This window comes from Saimiri boliviensis, chromosome 12, assembly GCF_048565385.1.
Source record: "Saimiri boliviensis isolate mSaiBol1 chromosome 12, mSaiBol1.pri, whole genome shotgun sequence".
In the NCBI taxonomy this organism is placed as follows: domain Eukaryota; kingdom Metazoa; phylum Chordata; class Mammalia; order Primates; family Cebidae; genus Saimiri; species Saimiri boliviensis.
The window spans coordinates 93,240,987-93,262,441 of NC_133460.1; the positions used below are offsets into that span (position 1 = coordinate 93,240,987).

At 38.0% G+C, this 21,455-nt stretch overlaps 1 long non-coding RNA gene across 2 annotated transcripts in view; it reads right to left on the reverse strand.

Annotated features, from left to right (window-relative positions):
* LOC141580728 (uncharacterized) overlaps positions 1–21,455 on the reverse strand; it is a 608,846-nt gene that overhangs the window by 323,988 nt on the left and 263,403 nt on the right. For both annotated transcript variants that reach the window (XR_012513019.1, XR_012513018.1), the window contains exon 3: positions 17,691–17,819. This is a non-coding gene — a long non-coding RNA (uncharacterized LOC141580728). The remainder of the gene's footprint in view (positions 1–17,690; positions 17,820–21,455) is intronic.

The following is a 21,455-nucleotide window of genomic DNA, read 5'->3' on the forward strand; positions in this document are numbered from 1 at the left end:
ATAGAAGACTATACCATAATTTTTCATAAAAGTAAAGACTAAGTCTATTTGTTTAATTATACAAATCAAGAGCAAACATGTGGTATGGAAAAAAAATCCTGGATCATAAATTCATAAGTCTCCAAGAGAGAAAAATTAATGACATTTATACAGAAGTGTTATTTGGGTATTGAAAAACATTCAAGTATCATGAAATTATCAAGATCTGAGATACCACAGAAAGCAGCTATCAACACTGGAGGTGAGAAACCGTGAAAAGAGATTAGAAACTTGGAAACTTGGCAGTTCACAGGAAGTAATAAAATGATCAAACCTAGGAAAAGAAGGGGTTATTGCTTGGCAGAAGTTGGTATCAGTATCTAAGAGAAGTCCCATTTGTTTGGGACCCAGAATTCTAAAGAAACAGTGTTGTTAGACTGTTACTACACTTTTTGAGGTATACGAAGACCATGGTTCTGTAATTATGAAAACCTTACCATGGAATCAACAAGTACTACTAGAATAAATTGCTACTGCAAAGTTGATCTTTGCTAGGGTGTTGCGTATAGGACAGAAAGCCCAAAGAATAAGAAATAAAATGCTAACAGGAGGCAAACAGAGGAACTATCTTCCTTTCTCCAGCTTTCTAGCTGCCAAGTGTGTCCTACTGGTAAAATTTAACAAAGAGCATCTAGCAAACAACAAATGTGGTAGACACCTAGCTCAAGCAACACAGAATAACAAACATAAAAATGGGTTTGAAGCTAGGAGACAAGAGCTTAAAACTGAGCACAGTTGCCTAAGCAGTCACTTAGGTACTAGAGTATTTTGGTCTACAAAGTTATTTCATCTTTATGTCATTCCATATATTTTATCTTTACACAGTGGCCATGATAGAGTCCATTCTCCACATGAGGAAACTGTGGTATACTGTATGATACTTGCATAGCAAAAGTCATATGGATCACAGAATCAACATTAGAACTTAGAAATTTTGTCTACTCCTCCACTGCTCAAGCAACTGCAACATGGAAATCCAGTAGGTAACCGGACTCCTAAGGCTAATTGATTCCATGAATCCCAATGTCCTACAGCAATAGAAAATCAGATGTTTGAAAATCTTACTGCTCCAACTGCAGATGATAGCCATTTATTTGCTGATAGTTTTTTATTAAGTTCATAAGAAAAAAAAAATAAAAGCATGCCTAGCTGAAGTTATGGTATATCCAAAAGCAATTGACTTTAATTTCCCCTGGAACATCAGCTGTATGTCTATTAAAAACCCTGGAAGAAGACATTTAAATTTAGCATCTTAAAAAGAAAAACTGTCATGAAGACAAGAAGTAATCTCCTTCCCACATCCCTACCGGGAGCACTGACTGTGCTCTGTTAGAAATAATATTTTTCTTACTCTGTCACTACCACACAAGGTGAATTACTGTGACTTAGAAAAAAATATGCATCACTTCCTCAAGTGATGGGACTCCTTACTGGCATCTTTCAACAAACAAAAAATAGTCTAATTGCTACACATATTCATGATGACCAAAAGGTTAACGGCAACTTTTAGAGTTTTGCAGTTGTTCTGTGTATAACTTAAACAAGTCTAAATGGCAGCCTGTTTCCCACAGAACACTAGACATGTAGGTAATTGATAATGCATTTTTGGGAGAGGGAGGCAGGACATTTTGATAATCAAGTTTAATAAGCATTTTTTATGTTTTAACTGCTGAACTTACTGATATCTTTAATATTTGAATGCATACTGTGGAGCTGCATGTAGGATAATAATGGCCTCTAAATTTGTATACCAAAATACAAAGAAATTTCTGGGAGCATCTAGAGAGAATTATATGTATGAGCCATAGAATGGATCTGAAGAAATACTTATTTAAGGAAATAACATACCAATATCCTTATTTAATTCTTATTAAAAATTTGTCTGAAAAAATTATAAATACAGTCAACTTTAAAAAAAATTGTTTTATCTCCTCTCCCCCAATTTAAATTGTTTTTCACTTTTAGCATAAAACTGTAGTTACCTTACAAAGCTCATCTAAGATTACAGATGGAAAATAAGGCAAAGAGCCTTCCTAAAGTTTACGATTTCTCAGAGGGGGTTTGAATGAGGGTAAATGTGTCTTCAAAATTCTAAAATAGATTCTCTCAGCTTTTCAAGAATTGATCTTTCTCTTTTCTTGCTACAAACCCAGTAAATTTCCTCCTTCCTCTGAAAACATGTCTTGTCACTTGTGACTTGAATGTAGACAGGAAGCCTCCTAAAAACCATCTTTGCTTCTCTTGATTATGTGGCTTTCCTTGGCAAAGGCATCCCTCAGAAATAGAAGGAGATTGTGGGTGGCTATGGCCTTGCTTTCTGGACTGCAAAGAGGAAGGCAGCAGAGAGGGGATATAAAATTGGCCAAGCTACCCATATATTTCTATTTCAAACTGTTTTTTTCCTCTCACAGCATATTACTGGTAGATCCAAGAGGTCACCAAAATCATCGAATCCATCCTTTACACTTTTATGATGAAGAAAGAGCATGGTTAAATGACTTGTCCAAAGCCCACAAGAAGTTACTGTTTAAACCGGAGTGAAGCTGAGGCCTCCTATCCTATCTCCTGGTTAGTGCTATTTATTCATTTAAAGCCCTCTTCAGGCTGGCAGAATTCAATCAAACTGATTCAAACATTTAAATCAGTGAGATCAAAGACTGGTAAATCATCGGATTCACCTTGTGAACCCAAAAGTATCTGAGGTGGATTTCAGTCCATCTAGAAAATTTATTTTGTCAAGGTTAAGGATGCACCCATGACACAGCCTCAAGAGGTCCTGACAACTTATACCCAAGGTGACTGGGGCACAGCTTGGTTTTACACATTTTAGAGAGACATGAGACATCAATTAATATGTGTAAGATGTCCATTGGTCTGGTCCAGAAAAGGTAAGAGAACTCAAGGCAGGGAAAGCGGCTTCCAGGTCATAGGTATATAAGGGACAAGTGGTTGCCTTCTCTTTAGTCTCTGATTAGCTTCCTACCAGATACAGAATTTACATGTGAGAGGAAGGTAGAGGAATAGTCACTGATGCCTTAGTCTGGTTTAGTGAAACAATAGGGCAGAGGAAGCAATTAGACGGGCATTTGTCTCAGTGAGCAGAGGGATGACTAAGACCTTTCTGTCTACAAGGAATTTCTTTGTGGACAAATTGTGAGGGAGGCATGCAGCTTTTTATTTTGTAGCTACTTTATTTAAGAATAAAATGGGAGGCAGTTTTTTCTGATGCAGGTCCCATCTTGACTTTCTCCTTTGGCTTAGTGATTTCAGGATCCTAAGATTTATTTATTTCACAACTTCTATTTCTCTTACAACCATGAATTCCCATGTTTTATTCAGCACCTGTGATATCTGAATCCTGGAGTCCACGTGTCTCTCATCTAAAAATCTGTCCCAGTGAGCCTGAGGTCATAAAAGTTGGAGAACTCTAGAGAAGACCACATGGTTTGAGCAACATGAGATATGACACCAGTTGTCCTAGACTTGCCTTCATTCTGTAAAAGAAAGTATGAAAGATGGGCATTTCTAGTTAAAAGGTAGTGAAGCAGGTATGGCCTCAAACAAACCTTTCGAATGTTGAACTGGGAAAGAAGTGGTGATTTATTCGGCCTGGAGCTGCGATGGGCCTGAATACCCCAGTAGCTGAACTCCCCAACAAAGAAAATCCTTCCTCTTTTAAAGGCTTACAACTCTAGAAATTACATGTGAAAGAGTCCTGGGCTTACAACTCTAGAAATTACATGTGAAAGGTCTTGATCCATGAAGTAGGTGTGGGGTACCTGACTTTGACTTAGGTGGGGGTTTGATTGTGTTTAAGCAAAAACCATGCCTTCTGGAAAGATTCCTTCATATCATGCCTGCGATCTACAGGAGCGTGATTAAGGGTGGCAACCAGTCTGTCAGCCTTCACTTCTATTGAAATGAAACGCAGGTCTAGGGGGAAGGGCTCTTAGAAGCTTAAGAGGATTAAGGGTCTCCTTCCTCACTTGGTCTTTTTCCTCACTAGAACTGCTACTTTGACTGTTCCTAACTTGCCTTTGCTATGTGACCTATACTAAGTTAACTTTTTGCTGTAGGTTACAATGACCTTTTGTCTGGAGTCTAGTCAAAGCCTGACTAATTGCTAGGAAGCAAGACCATTAACTACCCAAATCTAATGGTGTGAAAGAAGTGAAATCTGTCTCTCTTCCTTTTTAAGAACACTTTGAATTCTAAATATGAAATTGCTTTTGCAAAAATTATGACAAAAAAAGACATCAGACCTAAGCAACTCCTTCTTACTTCTAACTTTAAACTGCCCTTGATCATTCCTGGGCATAAGCCAAGGTAATCTTGGGAAGAAATTTAGTTTATAGTTTGACTCGAAACAAAATTAATAGTAGCCCTTTCCTGAAAAGAGCCCCTTCCTGCCTGGGGACAAGCCTGCATTTGTAGGATGAACAAATTAGCTACAATAGGAGAAATTACACGTTAGGGGTCATGCAGCCCCCAGCTTCAAGAGTCTAAACCTCTCCAAATTGCTCCTAGGGATAACATCACTCTTATAAAACCTAAGATCAGTGCTTGAGGTATTTTTCAGACTCTACACCTGGTGTACCAGCTGACACCTCCCAGACCAGTAATCTGGCTGAACAGTTCTGCAATCCCCACCAGGAACAGAAGACAGCAAGAACCCACTTCGACCCCCTATAATTTCATCTCCAACCCAACCAATTAGTACTCCCCACTTCCCAAGCCTCTACCCACCAAATTATTCTTAAAAACTCTGATCCCCAAGTTTTTGCAGAGACTGATTTGAGTGATAATAAAACTACTGTCTCCCGTACAGCAGGCTCTGAATTACTCTTTCTCCAATACAATTCCCTTATCTTGATAAGTTTTGTCTAAGAAGCAGGCAAGGTGAACCTGTTGATGGTTACAAATATATCAAGATTATATGGAGACTTTCCAGTTATTAAAAATAGAAATTCAAATTGGGAAAAGAGACAAATCATGCAAAAAACAAGACTTCTGATCTACTCCCGACGCAGAACCCAGAGGTTCTATAGTTTAATACATTTGTTCAGAGGTGAAAATAATACCATGCATTCTAAAAGCATATTTTACGCTAACTAGAATAATCTCTCCTATTTCTCTCTCTTCAACCAAGGTTGGATGTTCTCACCGGTTGCTTATGAGAGAAGGACAAGTAGCATTTCTATTAAAGATAAAAAATGTATGTTTTAGGCACATTCTGGGGAAAATATATCAGTTGGCCAATTATAACCAGAAAGGAATTTCTAGGAAAATAAATTTTCACTGAGGTCCCTCATGTATTTGCACATTGCAAGGGGCAAATGTACAACAATGGAAAAGGCTTTCAGACCTTGAAGGTGGCAGTAAAACCAAAAAGATGAATTTTAAATATACCCACCACCCTGTAGCTAAAATCTGACTTTTGATTACCAGAGGTTTCTTATGAATTTTCCCCCCTCTATGACTGTAGGCATAAGAGAATACAAACTACATTAGAAATCCTGTATTCAGAGACAGTTCAGTTTCCTGGAACTTGAGGTAAGAACAGCCTTCCTAATTGGTATCTCATCAGTCAACGTTATTAGCAGCTGTCGACATTATCAACAAACCACTCTTATCATATTCTTGCAAGGGAATCACAGAATCAACCACATCTTTAGACAGAATACGGTAGTAAGTTAAAAAGTCTGAATTATGCCATCAGGCTTCCTGTAATATAAGCTGAATTCCATGATTTTACCAACTGTATACATCCTGGCAACTTACTTAACCTATTTATGTATCAGTTTAGTCATATGTCAAATGATGGTGAATATATTTCTGGTATTGAATCATTCCAAGTGTTAGATCATATAATGCATGAAGATTACTCAGTAAAGCATATGTTGTATAGCAGGAACTCAACAAAAAGACAGTATTTATGTGAAGAATGTGGAATCCTAATTCTGGACTTAATAATGTTTCTATAATATTAGATTTTAATCCAATCAAATAATTAAATAATTATTTGAACTTTTTACTATGGGCCAGATACTTATTTGCAAGATGAAGGTAACGAAAAATAAAGATGGCACTCTTTTGCCCTCAAAAAGAACTCAGTATAAGTAAGGCATGAATGCATGTGAGTGGTGTCAAAAATCTCTGTGTGTGATCAACTGCCAAACAAATATTCAGAAAATAAATGCTTTACATTCAAAGGAGAATGGACTATAAAAGTTAGTGATAGATGAGCAAATTAAGTTTAATTTAGAAGTGTATTACACAGACATATTTTAGGAGTTATAATTTAACCAGAAATAGAATGAGGGAAAAGATATTCTAGATCCCGTGGAGATGAATTAAATGAGAATATTTACAATAGGCCGATATATTTAAGAAACAATGAGTTGATCATTTTTGATAGAGCAGAGGAAAACACAAAGCTTGTACCCTGAGGGAATGGTGAAATGGGACTGGAGGCAGGTTTGAGCACAGTACAAAGGGGAATTGCAGGGAGGGTTGGCCTAGGGTCTCTAGGAGCTCTGCAGTGGAGATATTGCCAGTATCTTCCTAGTTACTGACTTTGGGTGGACGACTAATGGATGATTTTTGATGACTTTCTAACATTCAGCTTCGTGGCTCTGCTGTGTTTGCCTTGGTGAGCCAAGGGGAAGCTGTCTAACTGAAAATAGCAAAGAAGTAATTTCTGGTCTCTGCCTTGCCAGATGTTCAAAGTTTAACTTTGGGCAAATTCCTCTCTCTGTGTCAGGATCTGACTCCCTCCGTGTTATCTCTCTTATAGACCAGTGGTGAGAATTCAAAGAGCTAAGTCCTTTTTCAAGTACCTTATGAGTTGTATGGCTATGTCAATGACAAAGTAAGGAAAACAAGATTAATTTGATAACAGCTGAAAATCAATTTTGAGAACAAAGAAGAACACAAATCCATCATTCAATCTCATTGCCCTTTCTTTCCCAGCTAGCCTGAACCCTACCAATACCTCCAAGCGAAGATGTCCCTTCTTTTTAATCTCCCTCTCCATTTGTGCTAGGGATGTGTGAAGTACCTTACATGCATCATTTCTGTTAGCTGGCACAGCTTCTTCACAAAGTAGACTTGAGTTGCATCCCACTTTACAGATCAGATAACAAATGACCAAGGCCACCAAATCTGTGATGAACAAATTATTCCAACCTAACCCAGATTTATTTGATGTCAAAGTCTGTTCCACAAGTCACTTTTCTAGTGAGTCACCAAGGTTATTCCACAGAGGCCCTGAGGGCAGGGGCCAGCTGCCCACATACTGCTCCTTAAGACCTGCCTTTAGGGCGCCCAGGGCTTCCCACTGCTATCACCTTCCTTTGATTTATTCTCATGTCCTCCAAGGGGCCTGAATTTATCTTCTTAGTTAACAATATGTCCACTTGAATAATTAGACTAGAATGTCTCACTGCCATTGAGGAAATGGAAGCACCTACTAAATGGTCTTTGGTTATTACTATCATGTTATTATTCCATGGAAATAACCATGATAGAACATCCCTGAGAGCAGCTTTCAGCTGCAACTAAGCCACTTATCTTCCATGTTCCTTCAGGCAACTAGTTTAACTATTTTGGGCATCCACAAATTTAGATGATGTATATGGAATAGACTTATGAGCTCTAATGCACTAAAATCCTAATTATTGTTTTTTAACAGCAGCTTTGGTATAATGAAATAATATAGATTAGACTTGACTTAAAGTCCCAGGGATGCCACTTCAAGCAATGTGATATTTTGCAAATAAATTATAGTTTCTGACCCTCTGTTTTTAAATTCGATTAAAAGGGATGTAAAATACACTTTTCACAGTGATGCTGCAAAGATAATGGAAAAATTGCTTAGAACTGTACCTATACATCATTTTACTATGTTCCAGAATTGATTACTCTTAGCAGTTAATATATATTTATTTTGAAATTATTTAAAGAAAAACCACATTGTTACGGTTTAACTTGTCAAATGCTTTCAAGGTGAGTAGGATTCTTCAGGAGGCTTTTAAGTACTCCCATTTAAACAAATTAAACTCTTTACAAGGGATGATGCAAAGGCTAGAGCAGACACACAGCCTGAGATGTAAAACCCTCTTGTAGTGATGCAAGTGTTAACAAGACTCAAAGAACAGATTCTAATAGTGACAGAGTCCTCACTGAGCAAGGGCGAGGTCAGCTCCTACAGTTTCCCTTGGCAGGGAGCCCTAGGTCTCTTTTAGTCAGTCATGACCTTTTCACACTTGGAAGATCAGCTACAATAGCTTCTTTCTGTGAGAGGTTCATAGAAAGCGAGTTCTTGGAGCAAGATCAAGACCTTCTTGCAATCCGTACTGCCTTCTCCTTTGATATTTAGCTTGAACTAGAAGTTAGCTCAATGGTGTGTCCCAGAAGCCCCTGCCCTGGATAGAGTGAAGTGAAGGTGTCTCATCACTTGCCTGAAGTCTTCAGAACTTCCAGACTCCAGGAAAAGAATGAGTCATATCATTCTGAAAGAAAAGAAGTATTCTAAGAGACAGCAGGTGGCTCCCCACTGAAGAATACAGTATATACAGCTTATCTTTCAAAAATGTGATGGTGGCAGGAGGCAGACAAATACTAGGCAGATGGGGGCAGATCCCTGGTGAAACCCCACCTTCAAACCAAAAACAGTTTAAAGCCTAAAAGCTAGGCTACAAGTCTCAGAAAAATCCATAGACTGGATTGAGAGCCTCTCTTCCTGTTCAGCGTGGTTTCTTCTGATTGGTCCTCACGTTTCACCTATTTTACATATACCTACCCTTTCCTAATTGTTTTCTTTTTTTAACACTGTTCTGCCCACCTTTGAGTGCTGCTTTCATTTTGGCTTTTTTGCATATTCACAAACCAATCAGTATACACTCCCTATTCCCCAGCCCATCCCTGGTGACCACAGGATCCCTACTGGAGTGCAAGCCAAGCACGGTCCAGCGGGATGAGTGGAGATGGAACTTCCTGCAGCAAACCTGGCGCCAAGCAAGTCCAGGACAGGGGCATCGCTGGCCAGAGGTCTCTGGCTGGCAAAGCAGCTGAGAAAAATCCTGCATCAAATGGTTATTAGGGGTCCTTTGTCAGCCTCTGTGTTTTATGCTTCCCTGTATAATGGCCTATTTACTTCCTGCCACATTTATATTCTTGTCTTTCTTCTTCCAGCTTGGGTCATGAGTACAACCTACAAATGCATGTTCTGTAAGATTTAAGGACCAGAAGATAAAGAGTTCAGAACAACTCTTCAGGGCTCAGATAGAAATCTACATCACACTAACTGTGGTCGGCTAAATAATGCTGAGAGCCCCACCAAAGATTTCCATGTCTTAATTCCTACAAAAGTGTTATCTTACATGGCAAAAGGTACATTGCAAAATGATCAATTGAACGATCATGAGATGGGAAGATTATTCTGGATTAACCAAGGGGCCCAAAGAAATCATAAGGTCTTTATAAGAAGGAGACAGAAATGGCAGAGACAGAGAAAAGAGAAAACATTATACTGATGAGCTTTGAAAAGGGGGCCATGATGAAATAAATGTGGGCAATCTCCAGAAGCAGAAGAAAGCAAATGTAGGGGACCAAGACCCTTGTCCACGAAAGGTTCACTGAACAATTACTGACTTAAGATAGATTATTTAGTAGAAGAAAAGATATGTAGATTTAATATCCATACACAAGAGCCTTCAGAATGATGACCCAACCTCCCAGTGAGGCACAGACTCTTACATACTATCTAAAAGTAGTACAGAAAGGATGTCAGTTCAGAGCATGGCTGAAAGCAGGTTTTACTGGTAAATCAGGTTTTAGTGGCAAGACAAGTTCAGGGAAGGGGAAGTAAAAAGGCTTGGCTAGCAGAGAGGGGTCTTATTATGCAGGTAAAGCCTTACAAGTATCAGCCTTCAGAGATAATAGGTGATAAACATTTATTTCAGATCTTTAAGGGTATCAGACTCACAGTTAAACTCTCCTAGATCCCGGAAATGCCTAGAAAGGGAGGTGTGGCTGCATTAGTAAAGGTTCTCTATAAAGGCAAATTTCCCCTACCAAAGACAACTCTGCAGGGTCACTTCAGTCTGCTGGTACTGCAATAGCCATTTAAATTATGTGAAAGAGATATATTTGGTACAAAGTAGTTTGATTTCCTTCACAAAGAAACTCTTTCCATAGAGCCCCCACAACAAATCAACTTTGTCAATAGCTTGACTTTAGCCTGATAAAGTCAGACTTTTGATCTTCAGAGATATAAAAAGTGAATTGGGGCCTGGCATGGTGGCTCATGCCTGTAATCCCAGCAGTTTGGGAGGCTGAGGTGGGTGGATCACTTGCGGTCAGGGGTTTGAGACCAGCCTGGCCAACATGGCGAAACCTCATCTCTACTAAAAATAAAAAAAAATTAGTGGGACTCAGTGGCAGGTGCCTGTAATCCCACCTACTCAGGAGGCTGAGGTAGGATAATCACTTGCACTTGGGAGGCAGATGTTGCAGTGAGGCAAGACCATGCCACTGCACTCCAGGTTGGGTGACCATGTGAGACTCTGTCTCAAAAAAAATAGGTAATTGGTATTGTTTTGAGCTGAAGTTCTTGGTAATTTGTTACAGCAGCAATGAGAAAGTAATATACTGACTAACTGGAAAAGGGAGATTAATACAGTCACACAACTGAAAACCCTTTGCTACATTAGGCATGAGCAGGACTCCCCCTGCCCACTAGGAATGTCAGGCGATGCGCAGGTGGTTGTCATACTGCCTTTCTGAAAAACAAACTGGTTGCTGCCAGCACCAACATGAAGTAGTTCCCGTAAAGATAAACAGACCTGAAATAGGTAATTGTCAGTTATCAGGAATTGGGTGACTGGCCTCAAGCATGCGCATTAAGAGGCAAAATCATGGAGTACAACCTTCTGGGGCATCCCACTGAAAGGGAAGAATGCCTCAGCTGAGCATGTGTACAACTCCAGTAAACACACTGTGCATGCTCACTTCCCAGGCACTAGTAGGCCACCCCACATGCAGGCGGCTCACACTGAAGGAAGAATCATGGGAAAAGTGAGAAACAATGGAAGTCACAGGTGCTCCTGCTTGGGTAGATTTTTGTTTGTTCGTTGTTGTTATGGAAGATATTCCTCTCCAGATAGCATCTCAGGTTACTGACTTCCACACTGTGGCTCTACCACCCAAGTTCACAGAATTCTTTCCTATCAGACAATAGATGATTACAAAGGATGGAGGATAAGCCATGGTAGGGTCTCATAAGTAGGGACTGAAGATGGAATTCACAATTTCTATCTGCATTTCTTCACCAAGAACTCAAGCATGTGGTTCCATTTAAATATAAGAGAGATTCAAGAATGTTACTTATTCATGAGTGTAAAAGAAGAAATGTTTGGTGAATAACCAGTCATTCTCTCTACCACATTCCCCTGTAATTGACAACTTTCTGATTCCTTTTACTAAATTCTATAATACAGTTATACTAACTAGTGTCTCATTTATGATGGACAGAGAATCTCAAGGTAACTGAATACTAGTAGTTTTAGAAATAGGAGGAGGCCATTGTTACCTGGACCCTAATAATTAATGCTCTAGAGATTGGCCATCATGCTATCTTGTTGCTAATTCCCTGTGTAGAATCTCAGTTCTTGGCATCCTTGGTCTCGTCTCAAGGCTAGGTGAGTGTCTTTTGTTCTTGCCAAATGTATTATTTCATTTTTATGCTGCTTATAAAGACATACCCAATACTGGGTAATTTATAAAGAAAAAGAAGTTTAATGGAATCACAGACCCATGAGGCTGGGAGGACTCACAATCATGGCTAAGGGTGAAAGGCATGTCTTAGATGGTGATAGGAAGGAGAGAAAAATGAGAGCCAAATGAAAGGTTTTCCCATATAAAACCATCAGATCTTGTGAGACTTACTCATTACTATAAGAACAGTATGGGGGAACTGGCCCTATGATTCAATTAACTCCCACCAGATCCCTCTCATATTACGTGGGGATTGTGGGAGCTACAATTCAAGATGAGATTTGAGTGGGGACATAGTCAAACCATATCATCAAATTTTATTCTAACTTCATTCCCAAACTTCTTATAATATCTCTCAAACTTGGGTGCCACTAAATATTTATTTTTTCTGCAGGAATTATTACACTCTTATTTTCCCACTTTCAGCAACTATTCTGGCAACATTTTCTTCCTGCTTTAGTAAGAAGTCTTTTAATCCCTCAATAATAATTACTCAGGGATAAAAATTTTCTCCAGACAAGGTTTCACCTGTACAGTGTTAGCTCTGAAGTGCTTTTATTTTTAAATCACTTTCCAAATAAAAGTTACGGAACTAAGAAAATAGGTAAGCAAGAGAGCAAACAGAAAAGAGAAAGTGGGTGAGAAGAATTGCACAATAAGAGTGGGGAGGTGGAGAACTTTTCACAAAACCACTATGGAGCTTCTCCAGATAAGAAGGAGAAAAGGCAGTGGGAGAACACAGATGAGAGTAACAGGAAGCTAGGGATTGAAACAGAAAAAATAATAATGTCACAGAGCAGCACACTCTGAAAATCTCTGTGAAATTTTTCTTTTTCCAGCAAAAGATACAGATACAATGAAGAGGATCAAGAGTTTTGGCTATGCTGTGAGTTCCTCATGAGATACATATCTCTTAAACTCCCAACAATAAATGATAATCTTCTTTTAGCCTTTCTAATGAAACATCTTGGAAAGTTCTAAAAACTAATCAGAACATGTATGCTCTTACAAATTATGCCATTTTTTTATTAATGTTTAAATGACAGTAACTCACTCTGACCAGATACTTGAAATTACAAGCATATTATAGAATATACATACCATAACACAGTTGCACCCTTATATGTGGTCTAGCTCCTAGTATAAAATCAATTATTCTCCAGCCTGAGCAGATCTCGCAGCCTTATACTATGGAAAACTGAAAGGTCATAAAAAAGTAAATGAAAATCAGGTAATGACAAAAAAATGGGGGAAATTCAATAAATAAATGGAAGAGAGACATTAACAGGGGCCTTGAAAAGAGCATGTATTTTCTTCAATAATTTTTGATGCATCAGCAAGCTGTTATTGAGCTAATAGAATTTCTTGCATATGAGCTTTATAAATAATACTAGCAGGGACATTTGCAAAACAACTCAGTACAGTGGGTACTGAGTGACAAAAGGTAGGTACTGATTCTCAGAGGTTAGGACATCTGCAGAAGGAGACATACTTCTACAGAACTTAGAGGAAGTTCCCACTAGAGAACTTAGAGGAAGATCCCTGAGGAATTGAATACTGAGTGGGGCTTCAAAGGCTGGAGAGAATACAAGAAATAGAGTCAAAGATGGAGACATATTTAGATAGGAATAATAGGCCAGGTATGGTGTGGCTCATGCCTGTAATCCCAGCATTTTGGGAGGTCGAGGCAGGAGGATCTCTTCAGCCCAGAAGTTTAAGACCAGCCTGGGTAACATAGTGAGACACTATCTCTACAAAAAATGCACAAAATTAGCTGGACATGGTGGCATGCACCAATAGTCTCAGCTACTCGGGAGCTTGTGGTGGGAGGCTCACTTGAGCCTGGGAAGTTGAATCTGCAGTGAGAGTGAGCCAAGATTGCACCAGTACATTCCACCCTGGATGACGGAGGAAGACCCTATCTCAAAAAATAAAAATAAAAAAAACAAATACAAATAAAAGGAGGTCTAAATAACAGCACTTGTAGTACACAAGCTTAGATTGGCTGGGAGTTGAAGAGTGTTGGGAGAACGAACAAAAAAACAGAATAGTAGGAGAGACAATAGAGAAAAAAGGAGAAAAATGATAACCAGATAAAGAATGAGGATAAAAAAGAAAGGGAGAAGTAAAGAGAATAAGGGAGACAAAAAACGCAAACACATTTTCAGATGTTCCCAGATTTCAGATATTCACATCCATGTTGGTCTCAGAAATCGTGTCTCTGCCAAATAGTTAAGCAGTCCTTTTTGGCTTATCAGGTGAGATGACGGAAATCTGTCTCAGGCTGACCTGGTTGTGATTGTCTCAAATCACAGTTCAGAATGCAGTAAGATCTATGTGTATGTCTTAAGTATCACTAAATGAAATGAGACCATTGAAAAAAGGGAGGGATACGTAAATTTATTCAGTCATGGGTGGTAGAGTTTCTGTATCACATAATATTTCCTTCGAAATATTTGACTACTTTTTAATAGGAAAATTTCTAATATTTAAATACCAGCCATGACAGTGAAATTTTCTTCTGGCCCCAAATGACATAAGATAGGAGAGGGTTTTTTGCTGTGTCTGTATACTAGTTACTAATGTATTTAACAAATTAGTTACTATTTTTGAGATTCACCTGTTGTCTAACTATCAACATTTACATCAGTAAAATAAGACAAAAAAAACTGTACCTGTAATACATCTCCTTCATGATAATCAAACATCACAATATGGCCTTGTCAGGAGTTCTGCACTATGGCAATTAAGCTAAAATGAAACTATGTTTCTCAGAATTCCCTCCCCACATGTAGGCTCTGTGTTAGGATTATTCACAAAGAAGTTGTGTATGATTTGGAAGACAGATACAAAGGAACAGTGATGGTTACATTTGAAAATCTGGTGTGGAGTCAGTCAGTATTGTAGTTCATGTACACTGTTACAGATCTGTTGGCTCAATATGAAGAGAAAGACCCTCAAATAATATAAGAGTACTTGGGATTTTAACCATATGGGTGGTTGAAACATGTAATATAGGAATTCATTTATTCATTTATGCACTGTCTCAGTGAAGTAATTTTTAATGAGAACCTACTCAGTGAAAGACACTGTATTAGGTTCTCAGGGAAGAAGTGGAAGAGTACCAAGACATCCTTGACACAGTTCCTGGCTTTATGCTCCTTTCTATCCAACAGAAGAAAAAAATAAATGTCCCTGGAACAAAATGACAAATACAAGGGCAATGTCTTATGAAATATACAGACCATGAGTGAAAGATTTCACCATTGATTTTTTTTCTTGCAATTAATTTGTATGAAGAACCCACCATAAGCCTGTTGCTGTCTCACAGGCCTGGGCTCCTAAGGGTGTGAATCTAAGGAAGGCAGGCCTGGCACCTTCAAATTACAGAGATGCTATGAAGTGATCAAGCAAAGCCTCCTTCTCCGAGAAGTTTCCTGAAGAGGGAACATTTGAATTGGGGAAGGATTTTGACAGGGAAAACTGGGACAAAGAACACCTCAAACAGAAGGACTGACCAAAGTAAAGTTTAAGTAAAAGAGAGGGCTATGTACATTACAAGCTGAATCCAGAAGACACAAATACTGTATGTCTTACTTACATATGGAATCTAAAATAGTCATAGAAGCGGAGAGCAGAGCAATGGTGTAGGTGACTGGTCAGAGTGGTGGCAGAAATTATAGGGAAAAGACGCAAACCTTCTTGAAAGGTCTGAAGGTTTTGCAAAGCTTCAGGGGAGAATAAGCTGAAGGCAGCTGTTCTCTTACTCTGAGGTAGAGGGCTAGGAGTAGGTACAAGCGAGTGCAGGGGAATTTATCCAAATAAGCTTGTTTACTTGTGTTGTTCAGAAACCGACCTTTGATCATCTGTGTGCGAGACTGCTCCCCGTAAGGGGGAACAATAATGTTAATTACCCTCAAATTGTATTGGCTCAAGGCTTTTGGCATTACATCTGTACTGAATGAAAGCAAGCAGTTCCAGCTGTTCGAGGCTTCTGTCTCTTCTCTGGCCACTAGTGCTAGAAACCCCCTAGCTGCTCTTACTCTGCATACCTGTGTCTGCTTACTCTCTTCAACCATAGCTAGGCCAGGGTCTGCAGGACAGGCCCAGCAGCAAAACGGTCAACTTCAAATTGCAGAGGTGCTATGAGGTGATCAAGTAAAGCCTCCTTCTGAGTAAAGCTTTCTGAAGAGGGAGTATTTCAGTTGTGGACATTTTGATAGGCAAATGTGGAAGAGAAAACACCTCAAATAGAAGGACTGACCAAAGTAAAGATTAAGCATAAGACAGAGTTATGCCCAATACAAACTGAATGCAGAAGAGGCAAATAGTGTATGTCTCACTTACACATGGAATCTAAAAAAGTCACAGAAGCAGAAAGTGGAATGATGGTTACTAGGAACTAGAAGGAAGGAGGAATAAGGAAATGTAGGTCAAAGATGACAAACTTTCAATAATAAAATGAATTGTGATGTGGGGATCTTATAGCATGGTGACTGTAGTTCATAAGACAGTATTGTTTACTTGAAATTTGTCAAGATGTGGATTTTAAGTGTTCTTACCACTATACACACACGTAACATGGTAACCGTGTGCTAATGGATGTATTAACTAATTTGATTATGATAATAATTTTATAATGTGTAAGTATCCCAAATCATCACATTGTATGCCTTGAATATATACCATTTTTATTTGTCAACTGGACCTACATATAGCTGGAAAAAATAGGAAATTTAAAATTCAGCAGCAAGAAAAAAGAGATTGAGATAAGAAAATGAAGGGACGTAAGTTCCCATTTTTGCCTTTACAAAGTGATTTCAGTTGATGTTCTTCTATGTGTTTAATAATGACATTTTAATAGTCTTAGAAACCCTATGTGATTTAATCTAGGTAATGACTCTCAGTAAGGTATGGTCTAGATAATGACTCACCCTCAGGTTCCTGGACTGGCAAGTGGAAACAGTCCCTCACTGACTTCAGTGCCTTGAAGTCTTAACTGTCTCCTCCCAGGATAGGAGACTTTTCTGTGGGGAGACAGTTGTTTAGGATGTCACATTAACGCCATATGTCTGCACCATATTTGAATGAAGAAGACAGAGAAAAGTACAATTTTTACAATAAGTACAAGACTTTGTTATGAACCAACAGGAATGAGGGAAAGAGTCCTGCTTCGTCTCCTTTCAAAAGATTAAACTGTCTGTTTTCTCTGAATTTGGCCAGTCTGTAGATGGGTACATGTCCTTGTCAGGGAAGGTTGTTCTTGAGAGTGTTTACAAATTCTCCATCCTATCACATTTTAATTCAAAATCTGATTAATTCAGCTAATTTGCTTTCAGTGGTAAGAGAGGAAAATTCTGAAACCTTAACTAATATATAAATTCTCAATAGTAATCGTTAGTCTCAGAAACCATGAACTCAGGCAAAAATGACATCATAAGGAGATAAGCTTCAAAATAATATTTTTCTTCTTTTGTTTTATTGAATATCAAATATAAACTTTTGGGGAGAAAATCTGAACATAAAGATCAACTTGAAAATGAACATAAAATTATGCATAGTTCCTCCACCTAAAAATAACTTTCATAGACAATTTTGTATATATGTGTTCCTATAACATCTATCTATAGATATTTCCTAATAAAAATATTTTATTTTTATTTCCTGATAAAAATACTCAAACACTATGATGTAATATTTCTAATTTTTTTAACAGATAAATTGACCCATTACCACATTAATGATTTTGCTTCTACAGCATTGGGCATGCATTTGAATAAATTAAGATTAAATATGAACTGTCAGATAAACAGGATGGTAGTTTCACACTTTGAAAGCTGTAGCAGTTTAGGTGGCAATAGTGCCTCACTCACCTTGACTTATTTCTTCACATCTCCCTGGGCCAGCAACATCAAGATGTCTTTCCTCAGGTATACCAACTCTATTTTATTGACACAACCTCTGGTGAGCAATGGCTTTCATCATTTTCAGGAAAGGATATCCTGAGACAAGCAAATGACAAGGAAAAAAAACGAATGAAACTCAAGTAGCTTTAAACAGCAAATTCCTGAAGGAATAAAGGGGATGCCAGATGAGAAACAAATCAGTTTATTGCAGTATTATCTTTCTTAAATGTAGTTGCTCTCTTCATGAATACTGTTGTTGTTTAGGGCCATTAGAAAAAGAACCACAGCTCTAAAAGGCTGGCTGCCAGAGAGATTATTAGAGGGAACATTTCTGGTACTAGACATTACCTTCCCACTAAAATAGCCCATGATTAAAAATAATGTTTAAAATTTATGTGACTTCCTCTCTTGTGGAAGCTACCCTACTGGGCTACAGATTTTGATGTCATTTGGGTTTTGCTTTATACAAGAGTAATAGCTACATTCCTGCAAAGTTGGGGGTGATTTAGATTTTGAAAACTAAGTTCTATTTAAAATACAGTATGATAACTCAGTCTTTGAAGGAACCCTGAAGTCTTTCATTTGGTGAATATCCATGACTCTCAAAACCTTGCTGAATTATGTGTGCAAGTTCAGAGTTTCATAACTTTGAAGAGGACTCAATGGTTTTATCTCAGGTCAATTTTGTTTATTAATATTTACGGGACTCTTTGTTTTAAATAGTGAATCTTTGTTTCTTTTTTCCAGATATCATGTTGATTTCTTGTAATGTGATTATTTTCAGCTGGCTTATTGTCAGTGTCATGCTAAATGTTTCACACAGAGAAAATATTATTATACATTATATTTGAGGACAGTAGAGGGAAAATGGGCTAATGAACACATAATATTTATCATGGCTTGAGAGCAGAAGAAAAGCTCTGTTATAATCATAATAGAATTACTGTTTCCAGCTTTGAGAGGAAGAGGAGATATTCATATAAAAACGCATCAGAGACACTTGAGGGGAGTTAAAAACTATGCAAAGGCATACACTGAAGTCACTGACTTTTACATTACATTTCCTTCTGGTGGGAAAACAAGATGGATTTTAAAAGTATTCAAAAGGATAACAAAGGAATACAAAACTTTCGGAAAGATATTTTATTATTAAATAAGCTATTTATAAACTGGCAGTCAGATTTATCTGTAGAGCAAACTTTAAAAGAGAGAAAACAATTTTAACTTTACTATTAGTTTGGAATGGTGCTACCGTAAGTATCAGATTTCCACTGAAAGAGGTTCCATTTTCCACCCTCGCATTATGAAAAATGTAAAGTACACATAATAGCGTGAAGTTCTAACAAAGTCTGCTTCATTATGCTTCCACATTCGATTCATGCAACTACTAAATTCTCTTAGGAAATGTGCCCAAGATACTGTGGTCCAAATCCATCATTATGGGCTGAGCAAAGCAGGAAATATTTCTATTATAGAAAACATACGTGTGGACAGTACATTCTCCAGCATCAATAGATATAATAACAGTGCCCCCCCACCACCACTTCTGCACCCCTCCCCACACACACACATTGGTTACAGATGTGCCCAAAGCCATGTGTCCTTCCTTCCTTTTTGCACGATTTGCATCATCAGCTACCAGAGGAAGAAAATGCCTGATAGCAAGAGCCTTTTTTGATTTACTGTGAAACACAAACATGCACCCAGCTGACACATTTGAAGTTAAACCTGCATCTAGATTGACTGTGAGTCTTCCGTGACCCTCCAGCCTATGTGAAATCCTTTAATACTAAGCTCCTCTCCTTTAATATGCTCGTAAGAGTAACAAATGTGCATTCAGTATTATGAATATTCTCTTATTTCTCTCTCCAGTCTGGTCTATAAGTTCTGTGAGTTCAGAGATCCTGTATTTTGTTCACCTTTGTGAACCCTGTCAGTCTTATGACTGACAGGGACTGTGAAGGCGAATCTTGGGAATAATCAATTGCTTCAAGACAAGAGAGCTTGGACTCTGGGAGCCCAGCATGGAGACAGGGTCAGAACAGAGCAGACAGGATCCATATCAGATCCTCAGACAGGACAGCTGACTGAACCTTTTAGCCTAGACCTAACCCCAGGAAGAAAATAATGCCCAACCTTCAGACCACAGGCTGGCTAGAGCCTAATGTGGCAGAATGTGAGCATCACTGTGATTTGACATTCATTCTATCTTAAATGCTCTGTACCTAAAGCAGAATTTTAAATTGACAAATAAGTTGTATGTATTTATGGAATTACGTATTTGATATCCTTTACTGAATAATCATTGCCTAATACAAGTATGGGCATCAAGTGGATGGACTGGTAGACGGATGCAGAATTGAGAATCTTTGATTACATAAGTATTACCTAGGTTAATACAATGCTCTTTTCATATTCAACCTCAGCAGATATGTCCAGATAAATAAAATAGAGGCCTCGGAAGCTGCTCAAGGCTTAGTCTGTTCTGGCTCCCTTGAATTCACTAGGCAGAGAAACCCCTAGTGATGACTTTATGACTTTAATATTTTTTATTAATATATCTTCCTTTGTAATGGTAAGTTAAATGTTTGAGACAGGGACGTCGTGAGGAAAAATAATTTTTTTGTTTGCTTACATGAAACGTCATCTTGCACGTATTATATGTATGTGTTCTGAGCAAGCTGCCAACAGATTTTAAAGAAAGATCAGTTATGAATAGTTACGAATAGAAGAGAAAAGAATGAAGAAAAAAGCAAAAAGCAACAAGGCTCTCCCTCTGGGCCATGTGCATAATGAAGATAGACAGGAGTGACTGAGCCTTCAGCCTGTACCTGTCCACCTCCAATGTTCTACTCATGTAAAGAGTATTAGAGAAAAAAAATGGGCAAAAAAATGTAAATCAGCATCTTATCATAGAGACACAACTAGCCAGTACACATAAGAAAAGGTACTTAAAGTAACTAGTCTTTAGAAAAAAAAAATGAGTATTTAAATCACAATGAGATACTGCTTCACATGGACAATAATGGTTAAATAAAAGACATTAGTGTTGAAGATGATGTGGAAAAACTGGAAATCTCTTTTCAAAATGTAAAACAGTGATTTATCCCCTATATTTCATTCTAAGAAAAATGAAATCTTACATTTTCATGAAGACTTCTACATGAATGTTCACAACTGCATAATTCCAAATAGCCTAAAAGTGGAAGTAATGCAAATGGCCATCAATTGATGAATGCATAAAGTGTTGTATATTTATAAGGTAGAATACTACTCAGCAATATCAAGAAATAAAAGGCTTATAGAAGGACAATACAGATGAATCTCAAAAAAAAAGCTGCTGTTAACTGAAAGAAGCCAGATGCAAAAGAGCACTTATTTTAAGAGGACAGACATATGAAATATCCATAAAAAGAGGCATCTTTAGATATAAAATGTAAACAATGGCTGTCTGGGGCTAATAGTGACAATGGAGAGTGAACGCAAAGGCACGAGAGATCTTTCCAGGTGATAGAAATGTTCTAAAATTGGATTGTGGTAAAACTAACATAGCTCTTCAAATTTTTAAAAAATCATTGAATTGTACATTTTAAACGGGAATATTTTGTGGAATGCAAATTATAGTTTAAAAAGCACAATATTTAAGAAAATAACTGACTCATAATTCAACAGTTCATGAAACCAGAAATGAATTATTTTTCTACCTAGACCAAACTGAAGCTGAGCCAAAAC